General features: G+C 46.8%; 2 protein-coding genes across 3 annotated transcripts in view; one reads left to right on the forward strand and one right to left on the reverse strand.

Annotated features, from left to right (window-relative positions):
• LOC123517720 (serine/threonine-protein phosphatase with EF-hands 2-like) overlaps positions 1-20,000 on the reverse strand; it is a 235,938-nt gene that overhangs the window by 110,203 nt on the left and 105,735 nt on the right. The gene's annotated exons all lie outside the window — the stretch shown is intronic.
• Positions 1-20,000, forward strand: part of LOC123517721 (lysophosphatidylserine lipase ABHD12-like) — a 261,492-nt gene that overhangs the window by 77,038 nt on the left and 164,454 nt on the right. The window contains exon 2 of the mRNA XM_045278106.1: positions 2,986-3,118. The gene's annotated coding sequence lies outside the window, so the exon portion shown is untranslated. The remainder of the gene's footprint in view (positions 1-2,985; positions 3,119-20,000) is intronic.

Here is a 20,000-nt window from a genome sequence, read left to right on the forward strand (position 1 = left end):
GGGGCAGCCAGTTCCTGGGAGCATCGCTTCAGCAGGTGCGGGCTGATGTCATCAGGGCCGGTGGCTTTCTGTGTGTCCAGCCCCCGCAATAATCGCTTCACCTGCTGATGCGTCACCTCCACCATGGTGACAGTCTTCTCACATTGCTGGACCAGCTGAGGCGGTGGCTGCTGTGGATTCCCGACCTTCATTTTTCCAGCAAACAAGGAAGCCAGCAACTGTGCCCTCTCCTTACTGCTGGTGGCGACAGTACCGTCCTGCTTGCTGAGGGGAGGGATGGATTCTTGGTGGCCAGTTCCTTGTTTGTCCTTAACAAGAGACCACCAAGTTTTGTTTCCTACGCCAGTGCCACACAGTTTCCGGCGCAGGCTTTCCTCCCACTTTTTTAAGGCCCACTTGCTGGTTACCACCATCCTCCTGCATGCAGCCCTGTGCAGGTCCTTGTTGCGCCGAGTCGGGTTCCTCTTGTAGCGGAGCCAGGCAGCATACTTTGCCTCGGCAGCAACACGGCAACGGTAGCCAAACCATGGCTGATCCGTCGATCTGGTGGTGTATTCCCTGTGTGGGACGTGGCGTCTCTGGAGGGCGAGAAGGTGAGAGGTGAGTGCAAGTGCTTCACTCTCTGCTCCTCCCTGTAGCAGAGTGGCCCATGGGGTGTGGGTCAGGTCGCGGCGCAGGAAGCCCAGTCTGCTTTGTTCCACAGCCAGATGGTGCGGGTGGTGGCCTCGTCCTGAGCCACGCCCACTTCCAGCTGTGTCAGTACAGCGTGATGGTCAGAGCTGCCCACGAGCCCCAGCTGATGACACTGAAGCTTGTCTTCCTGGTAGTCTGAGATGACAGGGTCTAATGTCCCTCCTCGTTCATGTGTGGGGAAGGTGACATGATCTGTCAGACCCTGCACCTCAGGAGATTCTCGTAGGCGTCTCTTTCCAGGTGGTGATTGAGATCCCCACAATCAGCACGTGGCTGCAGCTGTGTGCCATCATCAGGTTGTCTAAGGTCTCAGTCAGGTACAGGAGTGAGTCAGGCCCTTGTCGCGGGGGGCGATACAGGGCACACAGCAGCTCTCTCTCTCTCTCTCTCTCTCTCTCTCTCTCTCTCTCTCTCTCTCTCTCTCTCTCTCTCTCTCTCTCTCTCTCTCTCTCTCTCTCTCTCTCTCTCTCTCTCTCTCTCTCTCTCTCTCTCTCTCTCTCTCTCTCTCTCTCTCTCTCTCTCTCTCTCTCTCTCTCTCTCTCTCTCTCTCTCTCTCTCTCTCTCTCTCTCTCTCTCTCTCTCTCTCTCTCTCTCTCTCTCTCTCTCTCTCTCTCTCTCTCTCTCTCTCTCTCTCTCTCTCTCTCTCTCTCTCTCTCTCTCTCTCTCTCTCTCTCTCTCTCTCTCTCTCTCTCTCTCTCTCTCTCTCTCTCTCTCTCTCTCTCTCTCTCTCTCTCTCTCTCTCTCTCTCTCTCTCTCTCTCTCTCTCTCTCTCTCTCTCTCTCTCTCTCTCTCTCTCTCTCTCTCTCTCTCTCTCTCTCTCTCTCTCTCTCTCTCTCTCTCTCTCTCTCTCTCTCTCTCTCTCTCTCTCTCTCTCTCTCTCTCTCTCTCTCTCTCTCTCTCTCTCTCTCTCTCTCTCTCTCTCTCTCTCTCTCTCTCTCTCTCTCTCTCTCTCTCTCTCTCTCTCTCTCTCTCTCTCTCTCTCTCTCTCTCTCTTACTCTGCTTCCCTTCACTTCGCCTGATTGGAAGCTTTCACACCTGACTGCACCTCTGCCAGGGCTTCCTTCAGATGTCCTTTCCCTTCCTATCTTCGTGTTTTTTTTTTCAGACCAATGGAATTCTCCTTGTTTTATTTTTCATGCTTGGTCAGTGTTTGTTTCCTGTTTGTAATGTAAGAGTAGAAGGAGTTATCTGTTGTGTGTCTGTATGCCTGTGTTTTTTTTTTTTTTTTGTGTGTGTGGTTGGTATGGTATTGTAAAAGTATGGATGAGAATTGTAATAGGATGTTTTATTCATTTATTTTCGTGTATGGTTGTATATTTGATTTTCTCTATGTATAGTTGGTATATCGTTGTTTCTTCTTCATGTATGGTTGATGTATGGTTGAAATGGGTGAAAGTATGGTTGAGAATTGCAGTTGAGAAGTTACGATGCATTCTATCCTTTCGGTGTATGGTTGTATGTCTTTGTTTTTCCTTATGTATGGTTGATGTATGGTAGAAATGATAAAATGAAAGTATGATTGGCAATACTAATAATGAGGTCACGAGACATTAAATTCTTTCAGTGTATTGTTTAAATGGTAATGAGAAAGTACAGATGGGAATGGTTATCGTGGAGGTTATAAAAATGCCCTTATTCTTGCCGTCATTCAGTTGTTATTCATTGTTATAGATCTTGTCATACTCGCTTAACTTAATTCACGCTTGCTATTATCGCCTCTCATCACCTTCCGTGCAGCCCAGCCAGCCGTGATATCATTAGCCGTGTTCCGCTGCTCAGTAGGTAATTTGTGCCTGTTTTGTACCAGAGCCAGGGACATTGTGTTTAAGGGTAGAAGGAAAGTTGTAAGAAGTGCATTATTTAGTGTATTTATATTTTCATTTGGAGAGTTCATCATTTAGTCATCACGTAGTTTATATCCATTCTATTGCTTCCGTTTAGTCAGTTAGTCATTCAGTCATTCAGTCAATCAAGTAATATGATTTATTTACTCAGCCAGTCAGTCAGTCAATCAGCCACTATTATCCATTCAGCCAGCCAGTTAATCAGCCAGTCTCATTCAGTCAGTCAGTATGGAACCTCCTCTCTTTTATTCACCATTCACATTTGCTACTGAAAACAATCACACACTCCCAGTAAACCAATCACTAAACAACCATTTGAACCAATCATAATTTATCCATCCTTCACTCACCCAGCACGCCATTTACCCTCACTACTTACTGCATCATCTGGAAAACCTGTAGCCTGTCACCCACCACTCAATTAGTCACCTTTTCTACCCTCTACAGTGGTGTCACGTGCTCCCTGGACGGCCATGTAAGGTGACACTCTCCGCCCCACACCAGTCGCCTCCCGTCATACGAAGCCACAGCCAGTCACTCTCTCGGCAGTGATGTGACGGTCTTGCCTCAACAGCCACAGGTGAAAAGTTGCACTGTTGCTGTTTGGTTTTTAGTGTTTAATCGTGTTTTCATCTTGGTCAGTTACTCTGTCTGTCTCTGTCTCTGTCTCTCTCTCTCTCTCTCTCTCTCTCTCTCTCTCTCTCTCTCTCTCTCTCTCTCTCTCTCTCTCTCTCTCTCTCTCTCTCTCTCTCTCTCTCTCTCTCTCTCTCTCTCTCTCTCTCTCTCTCTCTCTCTCTCTCTCTCTCTCTCTCTCTCTCTCTCTCTCTCTCTCTCATTGCTCACGACCGAGCTAAGCGTGATGTTGCTGCTGAAGGTGGGGTTAAGAGGCTCCTATGACCTTCCCTCTCTCTGGTTCTACTGTGCGAGACGAGGACACCACGTAAGTCACTCCTCCTCCTCCTCCTCCTCCTCCTCCTCCTCCTCCTCCTCCTCCTCCTCCTCCTCCTCCTCCTCCTCCTCCTCCTCCTCCTCCTCCTCCTCCTCCTCCTCCTCCTCCTCCTCCTCCTCCTCCTCCTCTTTCTTTTTTTCCCTTCTCCTTCTCTTCTCCGTACCCCCTCTCCCTTCCTCCTCTCCTACTATCGCCGCCTCACACTTAGAGTCGCCAAACCGATTAAGGGACGAAAGGTTTACGTCTAGCTGGCGAAAAAGTCCTACTGAAAGTTATTTCGTTAGTTACTGTAGCGGCAGGAACTTGTGCACTCTTGATGCCTGGGAGGGTCTGAGAGGCGCCTTTGTTGCACGGCGCCGCAGGGAGCAGGTCAGCGAGAGGCGGCAGGTCGATACCTGAGACACCCTCTCCTGAGACACCCAGTGAGAGGCGGCGCGGCTCCTGGTCTGCCCTCAAGCACACAGCAGCCTCACAGCCTCTCGGTGCATCCTGGGCCGTGGTGTGTCAGGTGTTTATTTCTGTCACCAAATGTCGTGTAGTGACGCAGACCCTCACTTTAGCTTGTAGACGTGTTTATGATTGCATGTATTTGTATTTTATGTATATTTCTGGCGACTTGCCATGTAAATACTACTTTTCATCAAAATATGTAGTCCTACAAGTTTACATCTATGTAAAGTATGCTGGTAGAATTAGTGCTTTGGGACATTTTCTCCCTAAGGTACATAACATGAAAGGAATTGGCATCAGTTATACATTATTTTCTTTGAATTCTGTGAAGGGAACGTATCTTTCCTTCACACTGAGAGGGAAGGAAGGCATCGCTCCTTAGATCTTCCACAGGAGCCTCGTTCCTCCACTCAATGTAAGCATCAAGAGGCAACGTGATATGGATACTAATAGGAACTTTCCCTTTGGCGGAGCTGAAATGTGCACGGAAGAATGAATGAAGTGAGGCGAGGGAAGGTGAGCACAGGAATGGTGGAGAGTTGGAGGGTGAGAATGGGGTAGAAAAGAGATGGGGAAAGAAGAAGATTGAAATGAATGTGAAGCGAAGGAATACTGGAGTGAGACGAAGCAAGGACAGAGTGGAGATAGTAGGAGGTAAGGGTTGGAGGAAGACGAGTGAGTGAGAAGAGGATGTAAAAGGTGTAGAAAGATTGCAGTGAGTAAGGAGTAAAGAAAGACTCGAGAAAGAGATGGAGGACATTTGAGATAAGTAGAGAATGAAAGAATATTAATGAAAGAAATGACGGTAAACTGAAAGAAAGGGAAGATGGAAGGAATAAAGTTAATAAAAAATATTGCAGAAAGATGAGAAAATTGAATAAAGGAACCGGAAGAAATGGAAATAGAAGAGAGCAAGAAGAAGGTGGAAGGAAGGAAACAGTAAGTAGATTAAGGAGCATGAAAAAAAAGGTTAGATATGAAGAAATAGGTAAGAGAAAAATTGAAAAAAAGAAAGAAATGCAAATAGAGGAGAGGAAGAAAGAGGTGAAAGAAAGGAAGCAGTACGTAGATAAAGAGACAATGAAAGAGAGAAGAAAAGAGGTAGCAGAAAATTGATAAAAGGAAAGAATTACAGGTAGATGAGAGGAAGAAAGGTGGAAGAAAGGAATAAAGGAGGAAGCACGTAGATTAAGGAACGTGGAAAGAGGCTGGAGATGAAGAAAGAAGTAATAGAAAATAAAAAAAAGGAAAGAGATGCAAGTAGAAGAGAGGAAGTAAGAGGAAGGAAGGAAGAAAGGAGGAAGTACGTAGATTAAGGAACATGGAAAGAGGCTGGAGATTGAGTGAATATTGGGAGCGGCAGGATACATTGGGTTACGCGGCCACCTGTTGGGATTGACCTTGTGTGGGGCCGTCCATCCTTTCACTCACCACCACCACTACCACCACCACCATTCACCAGCGAGATATTACACATCAGCGCCTCTTTGCTGCTCCTCACACGATCTGATCCACGGCCGCCGCCTTCTTCATGCCCTTCGCGGGAAAAAGAGACGAGGCTTGCTGAATACACTTTCCACGGCAGGTCACGTTTCCCGGACAGCGCCACCGATTCTGCTTATATTTTTCATGGAACGACGACAGGGGATTAAAAAATTGAGTGAGCCAGTCTGTGTTGTCGCCGCCCTCCAGCTGACAGCAGACTATAGGTAGCAGACAACACACAGCGGACGGCAGGCAGCACGCAGAGTTCATGTGTAGGTGGTGGCTCTGAGGTGTGATAACCCCTCAAGCAGCACACACACACACACACACACACACACACACACACACACACACACACACACACACACACACACACACACACACACACACACACACACACACCCCGCGCAGTGTAGTGGTTAGCACGCTCGACACAATCGAGAGGGCCGGGTTCGAATCCCGGTAAGCGGCGAGGCAAATGGGCAAGCCTCTTAATGTGTGGCCCCTGTTCACCTAGCAGTAAATAGGTACGGGATGTAACTCGAGGGGTTGTGGGCTCGCTTTCCCGGTGTGTGGAGTGTGTTGTGGTCTGTCCTACCCGAAGATCGGTCCATGAGTTCTGAGCTCGCTCCGAATGGGGAAGATTGGCTGGGTGACCAGCAGACGACCGAGGTGAATTACACACACACACACACACACACACACACACACACACACACACACACACACACACACACACACATTTTACTGCATATTTGGGAGATGGAAGAGGAGGAGGAGGAGGAGGAGGAGGAGGAGGAGGAGGAGGAGGAGGAGGAGGAGGAGGAAGAGGAAAAGGAAGAAGAGGAGGAGGAGGAGGAGGACGACTCTCAGAATGAAGGGTCACTGTCCTGAAAACCTCAAATTTGGCAATGTGGATTTTATGTACTGTAAATGTATATATATATATATATAAATAAAAATATATATATATATATATATATATATATATATATATATAAAAAAAAAAAACGAGACGAGAAGTAGAACACCATTATTAATAAAAAAAAGAAAAGTGTCAAATGAGTAAAGTCAAGCCGAAGTGCATTCCTTAACAGGTAGAATGAATACTTTACTCTTGTAACTAACTATTTTACAGTGGGATTTAATGAAACTTCCCATCGTAACTTTAATTTCACTCTGATTCACAACTTTTGGTGGTAATGTTTATAAAAGTTACCTCCACCGTGACTCTCGCTAAGGTTGCCGCGACAGCGAAACTATCCTAGAGTGTAAGAGACAGAGAGGAAAGTGTTCTGCTTCAGGGAGCACAATGTTAACCCTGGAGAAAATTATAACTGCAGTTCGTTAAAGCCTCTTACACACACACACACACACACACACACACACACACACACACACACACACACACACACACACACACACACACACACACACACACACACACACACACACACACACACTCACTCACTCACTCACTCACTCACTCACTCACTCACTCACTCACTCACTCACTCACTCACTCACTCACTCACTCACTCACTCACTCACTCACTCACTCACTCACTCACTCACTCACTCACTCACTCACTCACTCACTCACTCACTCACTCACTCACTCACTCACTAGCTCAGTGGTTAGAGCACTGGCTTCACAAGCCAGAGGACCGGGGTTCGATTCCCCAGCCGGGTGGAGATATTTGGGTGTGTCTCCTTTCACGTGTAGCTCCTGTTCACCTAGCAGTGAGTAGGTACGGGATGTAAATCGAGGAGTTGTGACCTTGTTGTCCCGGTGTGTGGTGTGTGCCTGGTCTCAGGCCTATCCCAAGATCGGAAATAATGAGCTCTGAGCTCGTTCCGTAGGGTAACGTCTGGCTGTCTCGTCAGAGACTGCAGCAGATCAAACAGTGAATTACACACACACACACACACACACACACACACACACACACACACACACACACACACACACACACACACACACACACACACACACATTGTGAAATACTGCAAGACCTAAATAAGATCTGGGAATGGAGTAAAAAGTGGGAAATGGAATTCAATGTGAACAAAAGCCATGTCATGGAAGTGGGAAAGAGTGAAAGACGACACGTGGGAATCTATAAGATGGGAGATGGAGTACAACTGGAGAAAGTAAAAAAGGAAAAGGACTTGGGAGTGACAATGGAAGAAAACAATCAACCGGTAAGCCATATTGATATAATTTTTAGAGAAACATATAATTTGCTAAGGAATATTGGAGTAGCATTTCACTACATGGACAAAGAAATGATGAAGAAATTGATAAGTACTAAAATAAGACCTAGATTGGAATATGCAGGAGTAGTGTGGACCCGTCATAAAAAGAAACACATAAGAAAGTGGGAGAGACTACAAAAAATGGCTACAAGAATGGTTCCAGAATTTGAAGGGATGACATATGAGGAGAGACTAAAGGCTATGGATCTACCAACCCTGGAACAAAGAAGGGAGAGAGGAGACTTGATACAAGTTTATAAATTGATCAACGGAATGGACCAAGTGGATAATGAGAAACTGATCCTGAGAGAAGAATATGACATTCGAAGCACAAGATCGCATAGTAAAAAGCTGAGAAAAGGAAGATGTCTGAGAGATGTTAAAAAAATATAGTTTCCCACAAAGATGTATTGAGACGTGGAACAGTTTGAGTGAGGAAGTAGTGTCTGCAACGAGTGTGCATACTTTTAAAGTAAGATTGGATAAGTGTAGATATGGAGACGGGGCCACACGAGCATAAAGCCCAGGCCCTGTAAAACTACAACTAGGTAAATAACACACACACACACACACACACACACACACACACACACACACACACACACACACACACACACGCACACATTTCCTATTTCCCCGCTTACGTGGCTTTCTCGTTTCATGCACTTATTCATGCCGGATTCGGAACGTTCCAATAACAGTCTCTCTCTCTCTCTCTCTCTCTCTCTCTCTCTCTCTCTCTCTCTCTCTCTCTCTCTCTCTCTCTCTCTCTCTCTCTCTCTCTCTCTCTCTCTCTCTCTCTCTCTCTCTCTCTCTCTCTCTCTCTCTCTCTCTCTCTCTCTCTCTCTCTCTCTCTCTCTCTCTCTCTCTCTCTCTCTCTCTCTCTCTCTCTCTCTCTCTCTCTCTCTCTCTCTCTCTCTCTCTCTCTCTCTCTCTCTCTCTCTGTCTCTCGATCACATCTGCCCAAAGCTCCATTCATCACGTTCTAGGTCGACACTCGGGCTTCTACTCTCCTCAATGAACCTCCGGCCCGTGTATTCTCCCTTTCATTAACAGAGCAAGAGGTCCAGGCTGGAGGCTCACGTACTACAGCTAATTGACGGTCACCATTCACATTGACTGAGGGCGATGCTCTGAAATACTTCTGAGCCGCGCCTCCACTATATTGAAAAGGCTCAAGTTAAAGGTACACGGTGTTTTGAAGGTAATTTACGGTTCTAGCAACGGATAAACAAGTTTTTTACGTTATTAAAAAAAGAAGCTGTTAAAGAATCTTGCTAATCATCTCCTTGACCTTTGAAAATAGTAGTGGTGATGGATAAAGCCTTTCTGAATATAAGCCATGCTGATACTCGTAAACGCTCTCTTCCTCACATAGATAATATAGTCAACTTCCTATTGATGGTCTCAGTAGTAACACACAATTCATTTTAAACTATCTGTAGAATTGAAAAAAAAAAGAAAACGCGTAAACTCTTTCTCCTCTAATAACTGCAATTTTCAAGGGGCACAGATGTAAAATAGTCACATTTCTTCTGGTGTCTTCCGTAATTACACACAATGTTAAACTTTCTCTAGAATCACAAAAGAAAAAAAAACTTGAAAACTACTACAATTTCTACTAGAGCTCGCTAAAAACCAGCCGAGAAGAGACCACTGACTATTTGATTAGGAACAAGAACACTAATCATTAAGAAGCAACACAAACACACCATTAGAGAACCGCGACCTGCCGAACCCAGCTGCGCCATGAGGGTTAACGGTACAGCAGGGGCGGACACACAATTCTAGACCCTTGTAACCCTTTGGCAGTTGCATAAGAGGGTCTCGTGAGGAAGGTCCGCCTCTGCGATCTAATAAAGAGGGTCCACGGCAAGGGGTTGGCACCGCTAAGTGAATATGTCGGGTAGAAATTGGAATTCTTATTGGGTGAGTCTGCGTGCCGTTCCATTAGTTTGTCAGTTAGATGGTGCCTTCAGTGGTAACGTTTCACCTCTTCCGTTCTGCTATGTGCTTTGCCGTGCCGTGCCGTGCCGTGCCGTGCTGTGCCGTGCCCTCCTCTGCTAATTGGGACGAGCAGGCAAACTCATCAAGATGCTTTCCTCGGTGCTCGCAGACAACGATCATTGGAGAAGAGAGGGGCGTTTGGGGCTTGAGAGAGAGAGGAGAGGGAATGCATGAGACAGGAGGAGCAGGAGCAGCAGGAGGAGAAGGAGGAGGAGGAGGAGGAGGAGGAGCAAGTGCTGGAGGAAGAACGTGGTGGAGAACATGGTGAAGGAGGACGGAGAGAGTCATGAAGAGGAGGGTCACGAAGAGAAGCAGCAAGAAAAAGAATAGGAGGAGGAGGAGGAAGTAGAGGAAAAAGGAAAGGAAGAAGATGGCGTTTAGAAGGAAGTGCAATAATAACAAGAAAAGTAGAAGGAAGAGGAAGTGTATTAAGATTTCGAGGAGGAGGAGGAGGAGGAGGAGGAGGAGGAGGAGGAGAAGGAAGAGAAGCAGGAAGAGAGGAGGATCATGGAAAATACACTGTAAGCGATTATGATTATGAAGCCTTTCGATAATATTGAGCGACATTATTTTGAGGATCAATACCACCACCACCACCACCACCACCACCACCACCACTACCGTTATCAGTGTTCCTTACTTGAAAATGCATCCGATATTTATGTGGGCCACGTGGAAGCTGTGTGTGTATGTGTGTGTGTGTGTGTGTGTGTGCGTGTGCGTGTGTGTGTAGCCCTTCAGAAAAATTTAAACTAGTTCTGGAATATAACAGTAAAAGAATTAATGAAAAAAAATGCAGAAGAAGAGGAAAGTGAAATGAATAATGGAGGAGAGAAAGATGAAAAGAAAAAAGAAAGAAAAGTAAGAGGAAGAAGCGCAGGATTGATAAAGAAAAGGAGAAGGAAGAAGGAAGATAGACGATTGAGAAAGAAGAGGAGGAGGAGAAAGGAGATTAGCATGATTTTGAATGAAGAGGAGGAAAGAAAGGATAAGAAGATAAGAAAGAAGAAGAGGAGGAAGAAGGGGTGGAAAATTGAAAAAAGATGATGGAGGATGTAGGATGAGGAAAGAGGAATTAGACGAAGGAAAATAGAAAACTGTGGAAGAAGTGAGGAAAGAATTGTCTAAAGTTAGAGAAAGAAAGAGGACATGGAGGAGGAAAGGAAGAGAAAACGAAAGATGATACAGAGAAACAAAGGAAGAAAAATGAAAAAAATGAGGAGAAACAAACGGAGAAACTTGGAAAACAGGAGGAAGGATAAAAGAAAGATGAGACAGGCAAAAAACACAGAAAATAAGATAAGAGAAATGTATAAGAAAAAGCAACACACACACACACACACACACACACACACACACACACACACACACACACACACACACACACACACACACACGAGAAACAAAACAAAACGAAAACGCTAAAAGAATAAAAAAAAAAAGGCAAGAACAATAATTACACTACCACCACCACCATTACCACCACCACCACCACCTACTACTACTACTACAAAAATACACAGCGAAACATTTGCCTCACCTGCCTCACCTCCACTTATTCCCAGCGCAGTAATATTAATGAACAGACTCTTCCTTACGTTCCCAGAGGCAGTGTGAGAATTACGCAGGGTAATGAGTGCATAAACACCACCAGTAGAAAGAATGGGAAGAGGAGAAGGAGGAGGAAGAAGATGAGGAAAAAAGGGAAGAGAAGGAAAACAGGAATGACAAAGGAGAGGGCAAAGAAGAGAGAGAGATGGTGATAAGACGAGGGTGAAAAAAAAGGATGAGACTGACGAAGATGATGACAACAAGAACGAAGAGGAGAATAAAGAAGAAGAGTGTGAAGTAAGAGGGATGATTACCACAAAAGGGAGAAAGATGAAGAAAAAGGATGATACATAACGAAGAAGAGTAACACGATAACAAAGACGAAAAAAAAAAAAAACGAATAGGAATAAGAAAGAATGACCGCAACGAAAACAATGAAGATGAGGATTAAGAAGAAAAGAAGAGAGAAAAAAAGAAAAACGGCAAAGAGGAGGACGATGAATAAGAAGGATAACGACTAAGACAACAAAGATAACAAAGAAAGAAGAATATCATTGTCTGAAAAATCGTTCCTGTTTCACGTTTTCTTTTATAATTACTTTAAGAATGGCCACTCATGATATTAGTACACACACTAATTCCTTCCCTCAGTCACTCGGAAGCTGCTGCAATTACTAACTCAAAAAAAAAAAGAGAAACAAAAAAAGTATACCCGCCTGTGTGAACGTTCAACCTTTACATGCCAGCGTGCTACGGGTTTTCTTTTTTTCTTTTAGGTTAGAATGAAAAAAAAAAGACGTATGGATGGGATGAGAAATGGGGGCAAGAAATATAAAGATCAGTCCACCACCTTTATTTCATTTTCTTTGTAATTTAGGAACCTTTCGGCAACAATTACGTCGGAGAAAGAATGAGACGAATTTTCAGAGAGAGAGAGAGAGAGAGAGAGAGAGAGAGAGAGAGAGAGAGACGCCATAAACTCTGAGGAAACAAAAGTAAAGGAAGTGAATAATTATAAGAACTCGGAGCCAATTTAGTGTAAGAGAGAGAGAGAACCAAGTAACCATCCTCTCCTCGTGAAAGAGTTTTGCCTTTGTCAGCTTCCCTCCCTTCTTCCCTCACAAACCACCGAGTAGCTCCTCCTCTCCCTCCTTCCCTCCCTCCCTCCCTCAAACTTATCACCGCCTACCTCGCTTAATCTTGAGTTGTGGACGTCTTATTATCGGAAACAAAAATAACTGTGGCTCTTATCATCCTCCTCCTCCTCCTTTTGAACTGTGAATTTGTCTTAGGAGAAGAAATAGACAAAAAAAAAAATATCAGTAGACGAAATTAAAGAGAGTCAGTAGAAATTGTATACGTTGTCCGTCGATGTGTGCTGAAGAAGGAGACGTTCTTATTTGTGCCTCATAGTGATGGGTCTCCTGAAGGGGAATGCATTTGTGAAAGCATGGAAGAGGAGTGAGAGAAAATTGCATGACAGTTTTCCCATTCCGAGTCCGAGTCGATCAGGAGAGAGAGAGAGAGAGAGAGAGAGAGAGAGAGAGAGAGAGAGAGAGAGAGAGAGAGAGAGAGAGAGAGAGAGAGAGAGAGAGAGAGAGAGAGAGAGAGAGAGAGAGAGAGAGAGAGAGAGAGAGAGAGAGAGATTTAAACATAGTGATAGAGGTTCATGAAAGAAATTGCATTGAAGAAAAATTGCAGTAATGATCACAGGAAGAGGAGCAGGACAAAGAAGAATTAAAGAAAAGGAAGAATTAAAGAAGAGGGAAAATTAAAGTAAGAAAAAGAATTGAAGAAGAAGAATTAAAGGAATGATAATAATAATAATAATAATAATAATAATGATAATAGTAATGACAATAATAACAGTAATAATAATAATAAAAATAGTAATAATAATAGTAATGATAATAGATGTTATTATAATTATTACCATTATTATGAAGAAGAAAACGGAAAGGATAAGAAAAGAAAAGAAATAGAAGTACAATCATCAGAAAATGAAGACACTGAAAGAAATCGAAGAAAATTGAGAGAGAGAGAGAGAGAGAGAGAGAGAGAGAGAGAGAGAGAGAGAGAGAGAGAGAGAGAGAGAGAGAAAACGAGAAAGCCAGGAGCAAATGCAAGTTAGAGTGAGCAAGCGAACATGGCATCTCTCTCTCTCTCTCTCTCTCTCTCTCTCTCTCTCTCTCTCTCTCTCTCTCTCTCTCTCTCTCTCTCTCTCTCTTTTTTTTTTTTTTTATTTAAACAAAACTTAATACAAAGGAACATGTACCCAAAGGCGCACTGTCGTGTGCTACCTATTCTAAGGGTACTACAATCTATTTCTCTACAATATTTACAAGACTTAAAAATAGATAATATACAAGATGGTCAGCATGTAAATGGAGCACTATTCGTTTCACTTCACTAGCACTATTCACGCACTGCACTACACTGAGTGTCACGTCACAAAGAGTGTCAGAGGAGTTGGCAGTGTCTGTCTCCACTTATGTGCCATCAGTTTGACACTGTGTGTGTTCATCTCCTGGACGTGAGGCACCGCGGCCGTGAACAAGTTCCACATCCTGGAGACGCGTCCTGCGAAGGTGCGTTGATGCTGACACCCGTGGGATCGCGGCACCTCTACGGCGTCACCACCATTGAGCACCGTTCTCGTGCTCCGTGCGGTGACTCTTAGAGGATGACGCAGCCCTGCCAGATGTGGCACTCTTTGCACCTGTGCCTTATGGAACACTACGATCGCCGCCACGTCTCTGCGGTGTTCCAGTGAATCAAGGGGACGCTCAGGCTCTGGGTGAGGTGGTAGTGCAGCATCTACTAGCCGTATGGCGCGGCGTTGGATGCTGTCCAGTCTCCTTCTGTGTGTGGCGGCACAGGACATCCAGGAGAGCTGCGTATTCAAGGTGGGGCCGCACCTGTGCCTTGTACAGCAGCAGTCTCCCTTCCTGTCGAGGAAACTGGCGATCCTTCTGAGAGCGGAGATCCTGTGAGAGGCTTTCTTGGCAATGGTTTTGACATGCCTGTCAAACCTCAGCCCTCGATCCACCTCCACTCCAAGTATCTTGACGTCATCTTGGAGTGGGAGAGCAGCAGCGCCAAAGACAACTTTCCTGCCATTGCTGCCATGGCGGCTGGGGACCGAGAGACAACCATTGCTTGTGTCTTCTCCGGCGCGAATGTCACTTGCCAGCGAGCACCCCACTCCTTTATCACTCGTAGCTGCTGATTGATGGCCTCAGCAGCCCGCCCACTGTCCTGGCGTGGATAGGTATAGGAGAGGGTGCAGTCATCAGCATAGGCCATGACTCCTGGCAGTAGCTGGAGAAGATCATCCACGTAGATATTCCACAGGAGTGGGCCAAGAATTGAACCCTGTGGCACTGATGCCTCCACAGGCAGGGACTCAGATGTTTGCCCGTTGACAACCACCTTGAGGCTTCTGTCCTGCAGGTAATTTCCCAAGAGTCGTAGCAAGCCACCCTGGATGCCTTTAGCACGAAGCTTTTCTAGTAATCCGTTGTGCCATACTTTATCAAAAGCTCCTGCTATGTCCAAAGCAACCACTATAGTGTCCTTGCCGTCGTCGAGGGCGTCCTGCCAATGCCTGGTGAGAAGCATCATTAGGTCGGAGGTTGACCTTCCAGGTCTGAACCCAAACTGTTGGTCTGAGAGGAGGGCATTGTCCTTGAGATGGCTACACACCACCTCTGCCACGACCCTCTCAAACACTTTACCCACCACTGACAACAGGGATATGGGTCTGTAGTTTTTGGGTCCGTCCTGGAGCTTTTTGTGTGCAGGAACTACTCGAGCCTCCTTCCACACTGAAGGCCAGACGTTTTCCCGTACACAAGTTGTGAACTTGGGTGAGAGGGGCAGCCAGTTCCTGGGAGCATCGCTTCAGCAGGTGCGGGCTGATGTCATCAGGGCCGGTGGCTTTCTGTGTGTCCAGCCCCCGCAATAATCGCTTCACCTGCTGATGCGTCACCTCCACCATGGTGACAGTCTTCTCACATTGCTGGACCAGCTGAGGCGGTGGCTGCTGTGGATTCCCACCTTCATTTTCCAGCAAACAAGGAAGCCAGCAACTGTGCCCTCTCCTTACTGCTGGTGGCGACAGTACCGTCCTGCTTGCTGAGGGGAGGGATGGATTCTTGGTGGCCAGTTCCTTGTTTGTCCTTAACAAGAGACCACCAAGTTTTGTTTCCTACGCCAGTGCCACACAGTTTCCGGCGCAGGCTTTCCTCCCACTTTTTTAAGGCCCACTTGCTGGTTACCACCATCCTCCTGCATGCAGCCCTGTGCAGGTCCTTGTTGCGCCGAGTCGGGTTCCTCTTGTAGCGGAGCCAGGCAGCATACTTTGCCTCGGCAGCAACACGGCAACGGTAGCCAAACCATGGCTGATCCGTCGATCTGGTGGTGTATTCCCTGTGTGGGACGTGGCGTCTCTGGAGGGCGAGAAGGTGAGAGGTGAGTGCAAGTGCTTCACTCTCTGCTCCTCCCTGTAGCAAAGTGGCCCATGGGGTGTGGGTCAGGTCGCGGCGCAGGAAGCCCAGTCTGCTTTGTTCCACAGCCAGATGGTGCGGGTGGTGGCCTCGTCCTGAGCCACGCCCACTTCCAGCTGTGTCAGTACAGCGTGATGGTCAGAGCTGCCCACGAGCCCCAGCTGATGACACTGAAGCTTGTCTTCCTGGTAGTCTGAGATGACAGGGTCTAATGTCCCTCCTCGTTCATGTGTGGGAAGGTGACATGATCTGTCAGACCCTGCACCTCAGGAGATTCTCGTAGGCGTCTCTTTCCAGGTGGTGATTGAGATCCCCCACAATCAGCACGTGGCTGCAGCTGTGTGCCATCATCAGGTTGTCTAAGGTCTCAGTCAGGTACAAGAGTGAGTCAGGCCCTTGTCGCGGGGGGCGATACAGGGCACACAGCAGGAGGGCTGAGCGGTCTGCCAGCATTACTCAAGTACATCATCTCCATCATTGGAGGCGTGTCTATGTCGAGTAGCTGGGCCTGCATTCCTTCCTTGAAGCAGACAGCCACTCCACCTCCTGTTCGCTCCTGTCGGTCCCTCCTCACCCAGTGGGTGAAGCCCTGCATCCTGCCATCGTGGGCTCCACCTCACTGTTCAGCCATGTCTCTCACCACAACAACGTCTGCATTGTGTCGTTGCACACAGTTGTGGTATAAGTCTGCAAGGTTAGTCCGGAGACCACGGACGTTGCTAGAGACGACCTTTAGTCTCTCTCTCTCTCTCTCTCTCTCTCTCTCTCTCTCTCTCTCTCTCTCTCTCTCTCTCTCTCTCTCTCTCTCTCTCTCTCTCTCTCTCTCTCTCTCTCTCTCTCTCTCTCTCTCTCTCTCTCTCTCTCTCTCTCTCTCTCTCTCTCTCTCTCTCTCTCTCTCTCTCTCTCTCTCTCTCTCTCTCTCTCTCTCTCTCTCTCTCTCTCTCTCTCTCTCTCTCTCTCTCTCTCTCTCTCTCTCTCTCTCTCTCTCTTTCTTTTTTTATTTAAACATAATTTATACAGAAGAACATGTACCCAAAGGCGCACTGTCGTGTGCTACCTATTCTAAGGGTACTACAATCTATTTCTCTACAATATTTACAAGACTTAAAATAGATAATATACAAGATGGTCAGCATGTTCTTTCTTTTCACTTCACTAGCACTATTCACGCACTGCACTACACTGAGTGTCACGTCACAAAGAGTGTCAGAGGAGTTGGCAGTGTCTGTCTCCACTTATGTGCCATCAGTTTGACACTGTGTGTGTTCATCTCCTGGACGTGAGGCACCGCGGCCGTGAACAAGTTCCACATCCTGGAGACGCGTCCTGCGAAGGTGCGTTGATGCTGACACCCGTGGGATCGCGGCACCTCTACGGCGTCACCACCATTGAGCACCGTTCTCGTGCTCCGTGCGGTGACTCTCAGAGGATGACGCAGCCCTGCCAGATGTGGCACTCTTTGCACCTGTGCCTTATGGAACACTACGATCGCCGCCACATCTCTGCGGTGTTCCAGTGAATCAAGGGACGCTCAGGCTCTGGGTGAGGTGGTATTGCAGCATCTACTAGCCGTATGGCGCGGCGTTGGATGCTGTCCAGTCTCCTTCTGTGTGTGGCGGCACAGGACATCCAGGAGAGAGCTGCGTACTCAAGGTGGGGCCGCACCTGTGCCTTGTACAGCAGCAGTCTCCCCTTCCTGTCGAGGAAACTGGCGATCCTTCTGAGAGCGGAGATCCTGTGAGAGGCTTTCTTGGCAATGGATTTGACATGGCTGTCAAACCTCAGCCCTCGATCCACCTCCACTCCAAGTATCTTGACGTCATCTTGGAGTGGGAGAGCAGCAGCGCCAAAAGACAACTTTCCTGCCATTGCTGCCATGGCGGCTGGGGACCGAGAGACAACCATTGCCTGTGTCTTCTCCGGCGCGAATGTCACTTGCCAGCGAGCACCCTCTCTCTCTCTCTCTCTCTCTCTCTCTCTCTCTCTCTCTCTCTCTCTCTCTCTCTCTCTCTCTCTCTCTCTCTCTCTCTCTCTCTCTCTCTCTCTCTCTCTCTCTCTCTCTCTCTCTCTCTCTCTCTCTCTCTCTCTCTCTCTCTCTCTCTCTCTCTCTCTCTCTCTCTCTCTCTCTCTCTCTCTCTCTCTCTCTCTCTCTCTCTCTCTCTCTCTCTCTCTCTCTCTCTCTCTCTCTCTCTCTCTCTCTCTCTCTCTCTCTCTCTCTCTCTCTCTCTCTCTCTCTCTTTCCTTCTCTCTCTCTCTCTCTCTCTCTCTCTCTCTCTCTCGATCCCCTGTGAAAGGAAGACATCAGAGGGAGGGCGAGGCACCTGCAGGGGTGCCGCGGGGAAGGTGGTTCGGGCTTTGTAGTGCGCGGTAGAGGGATGAGTGGGAAGGAAGGGGCGGACAGGACGAATAGGGATCACCTCTGCCGCATCCTCACAAACCCTAGCTAAGAGGATTGTTACAGGTGGGTGTGGGACGTTGCTTAGTGTCTAAGGAGGCGAGTCTTAGCTACAGCGAGGTTAGGTTACTCATGGATTGATGGACGTTTGAAAGAATTGGTGTTTCGACGCGCCTCGGTGTGTGTTTAGTGTCACGTCAGAAGTTGTGCTAGGTTTGGTGTGTTTCCTGTTGTCTTTATCTGTATGTGTTTCTCTTGGTGTGTCGCGTTTTATTTGTGTGGTTCAGTTTTAGGATTTCGTGTGTGTGTGTGTGTGTGTGTGCCTGCGTTCGTGCGCGCGCGCGCGCGCTCGTTATTTTTGCATGGAATTAATGCATTTAAGATACTGTGACGTATTTTCAAGGGGAGAGAGAGGGCGTATTTTCAAGGGAGAGAGAGAGAGAGAGAGAGAGAGAGAGAGAGAGAGAGAGAGAGAGAGAGAGAGAGAGAGAGAGAGAGAGAGAGAGAGAGAGAGAGAGAGAGAGAGAGAGAGTGTGTGTGTGTGTAATTTTTCACCTTGGTCGCCTGCTGGTCACTCAGCCAGTCTTCCCCATTACGGAGCGAGCTCAGAGCTCATAGACCAATCTTCGGGTAGGACTGAAACCACAACACACTTCACACACCGGGAAAGCGAGGGCACAGCCCCTCGAGTTACATCCCGTACCTATTTACTGCTAGGTGAACAGGGGCCACACATTAAGAGGCTTGCCCATTTGCCTCGCTGCTTACCGGGACTCGAACCCGGGCCTCTCGATTGTGAGTCGAGCGTGCTAACCACTACACTACGCGGTGTGTGTGTGTGTGTGTGTGTGTGTGTGTGTGTGTGTGTGTGTGTGTGTGTGTGTGTTTCCTGGTGTGGGATAGTTTTTGGTGTAAATTGTAGACCCTAAGCTTCGGAAAGTTTTTGGACCTGATGGGGTCTCTTCTATTGTTCCCTGGAACTGTGCCGCCGCGCTTGCACCTTGCCTAGTCAAACTCTTCCAACTCCGTCTATCGACTTTTACCTTCTCTTCTACATTCAGCCTGCTCCTAAGAAGGGTGACCGAAGTTACCGTTCCATTGCTTTGATTTCCTTCTTATTTAAGGTTGAATCTATCCTCGGCAGGAAGATTCTTAAACGTCTATCAATTCACTATCTTTTATCTGATCGCTAATATGGCTTCCGTCAGAGCCGCTCTACTGGTGATCTACTGGTTTTCACTACCGAGTCTTCGTCATCCTCTTTTATTGGAGATTTTGGTGAAATTTTTGCTGTTGCCTTTGATATACCAGAAGCTTTTGATAGAGACTGGCACAAAGTTTTGTTCCCCAAGCTACGCTCTACGTCTTCTATCCGTTTCTCAGCAAGTTCATCTCAAGTTTAGTTTTTGACAGTTCTATTGTTATTGTGGTAGAAGGTCACTGTTCTTCTATTAAACTTATTAATGGTAGTGTTTCTCAGAATTTGGTCCTGTCAACACTCCTTATTCATCAGTAATATAAAACCAAACTTCTTGCCTTATCCACTCCTAAGCTGATGATACCACTCTACACTTTTCTACGTCTTTTCAGAGATGACCAACCTTCTGGAAGTAAATAGATCATACAGAGACGCCGCAGAACACCTGATTTCTGATCTCTCTAAAACTTCAGATTGAGGCAGAACAAACTTAGTTTTGTTCAATGCCCCAAAAATACAATTCCTGCACTTTCAACTCGACACAACCCTCCCAGACAACTATCCTCTCTTCTTCAATGACACTCAACTGTCTTACTCTTCTACACTGAACATCCTTGGTTCGTCCTTTGCTTATAATCTAAACTGGAAACTTCACATTTC

The sequence above is a fragment of the Portunus trituberculatus genome, chromosome 42 (assembly GCF_017591435.1).
Source record: "Portunus trituberculatus isolate SZX2019 chromosome 42, ASM1759143v1, whole genome shotgun sequence".
NCBI lineage: Eukaryota > Metazoa > Arthropoda > Malacostraca > Decapoda > Portunidae > Portunus > Portunus trituberculatus.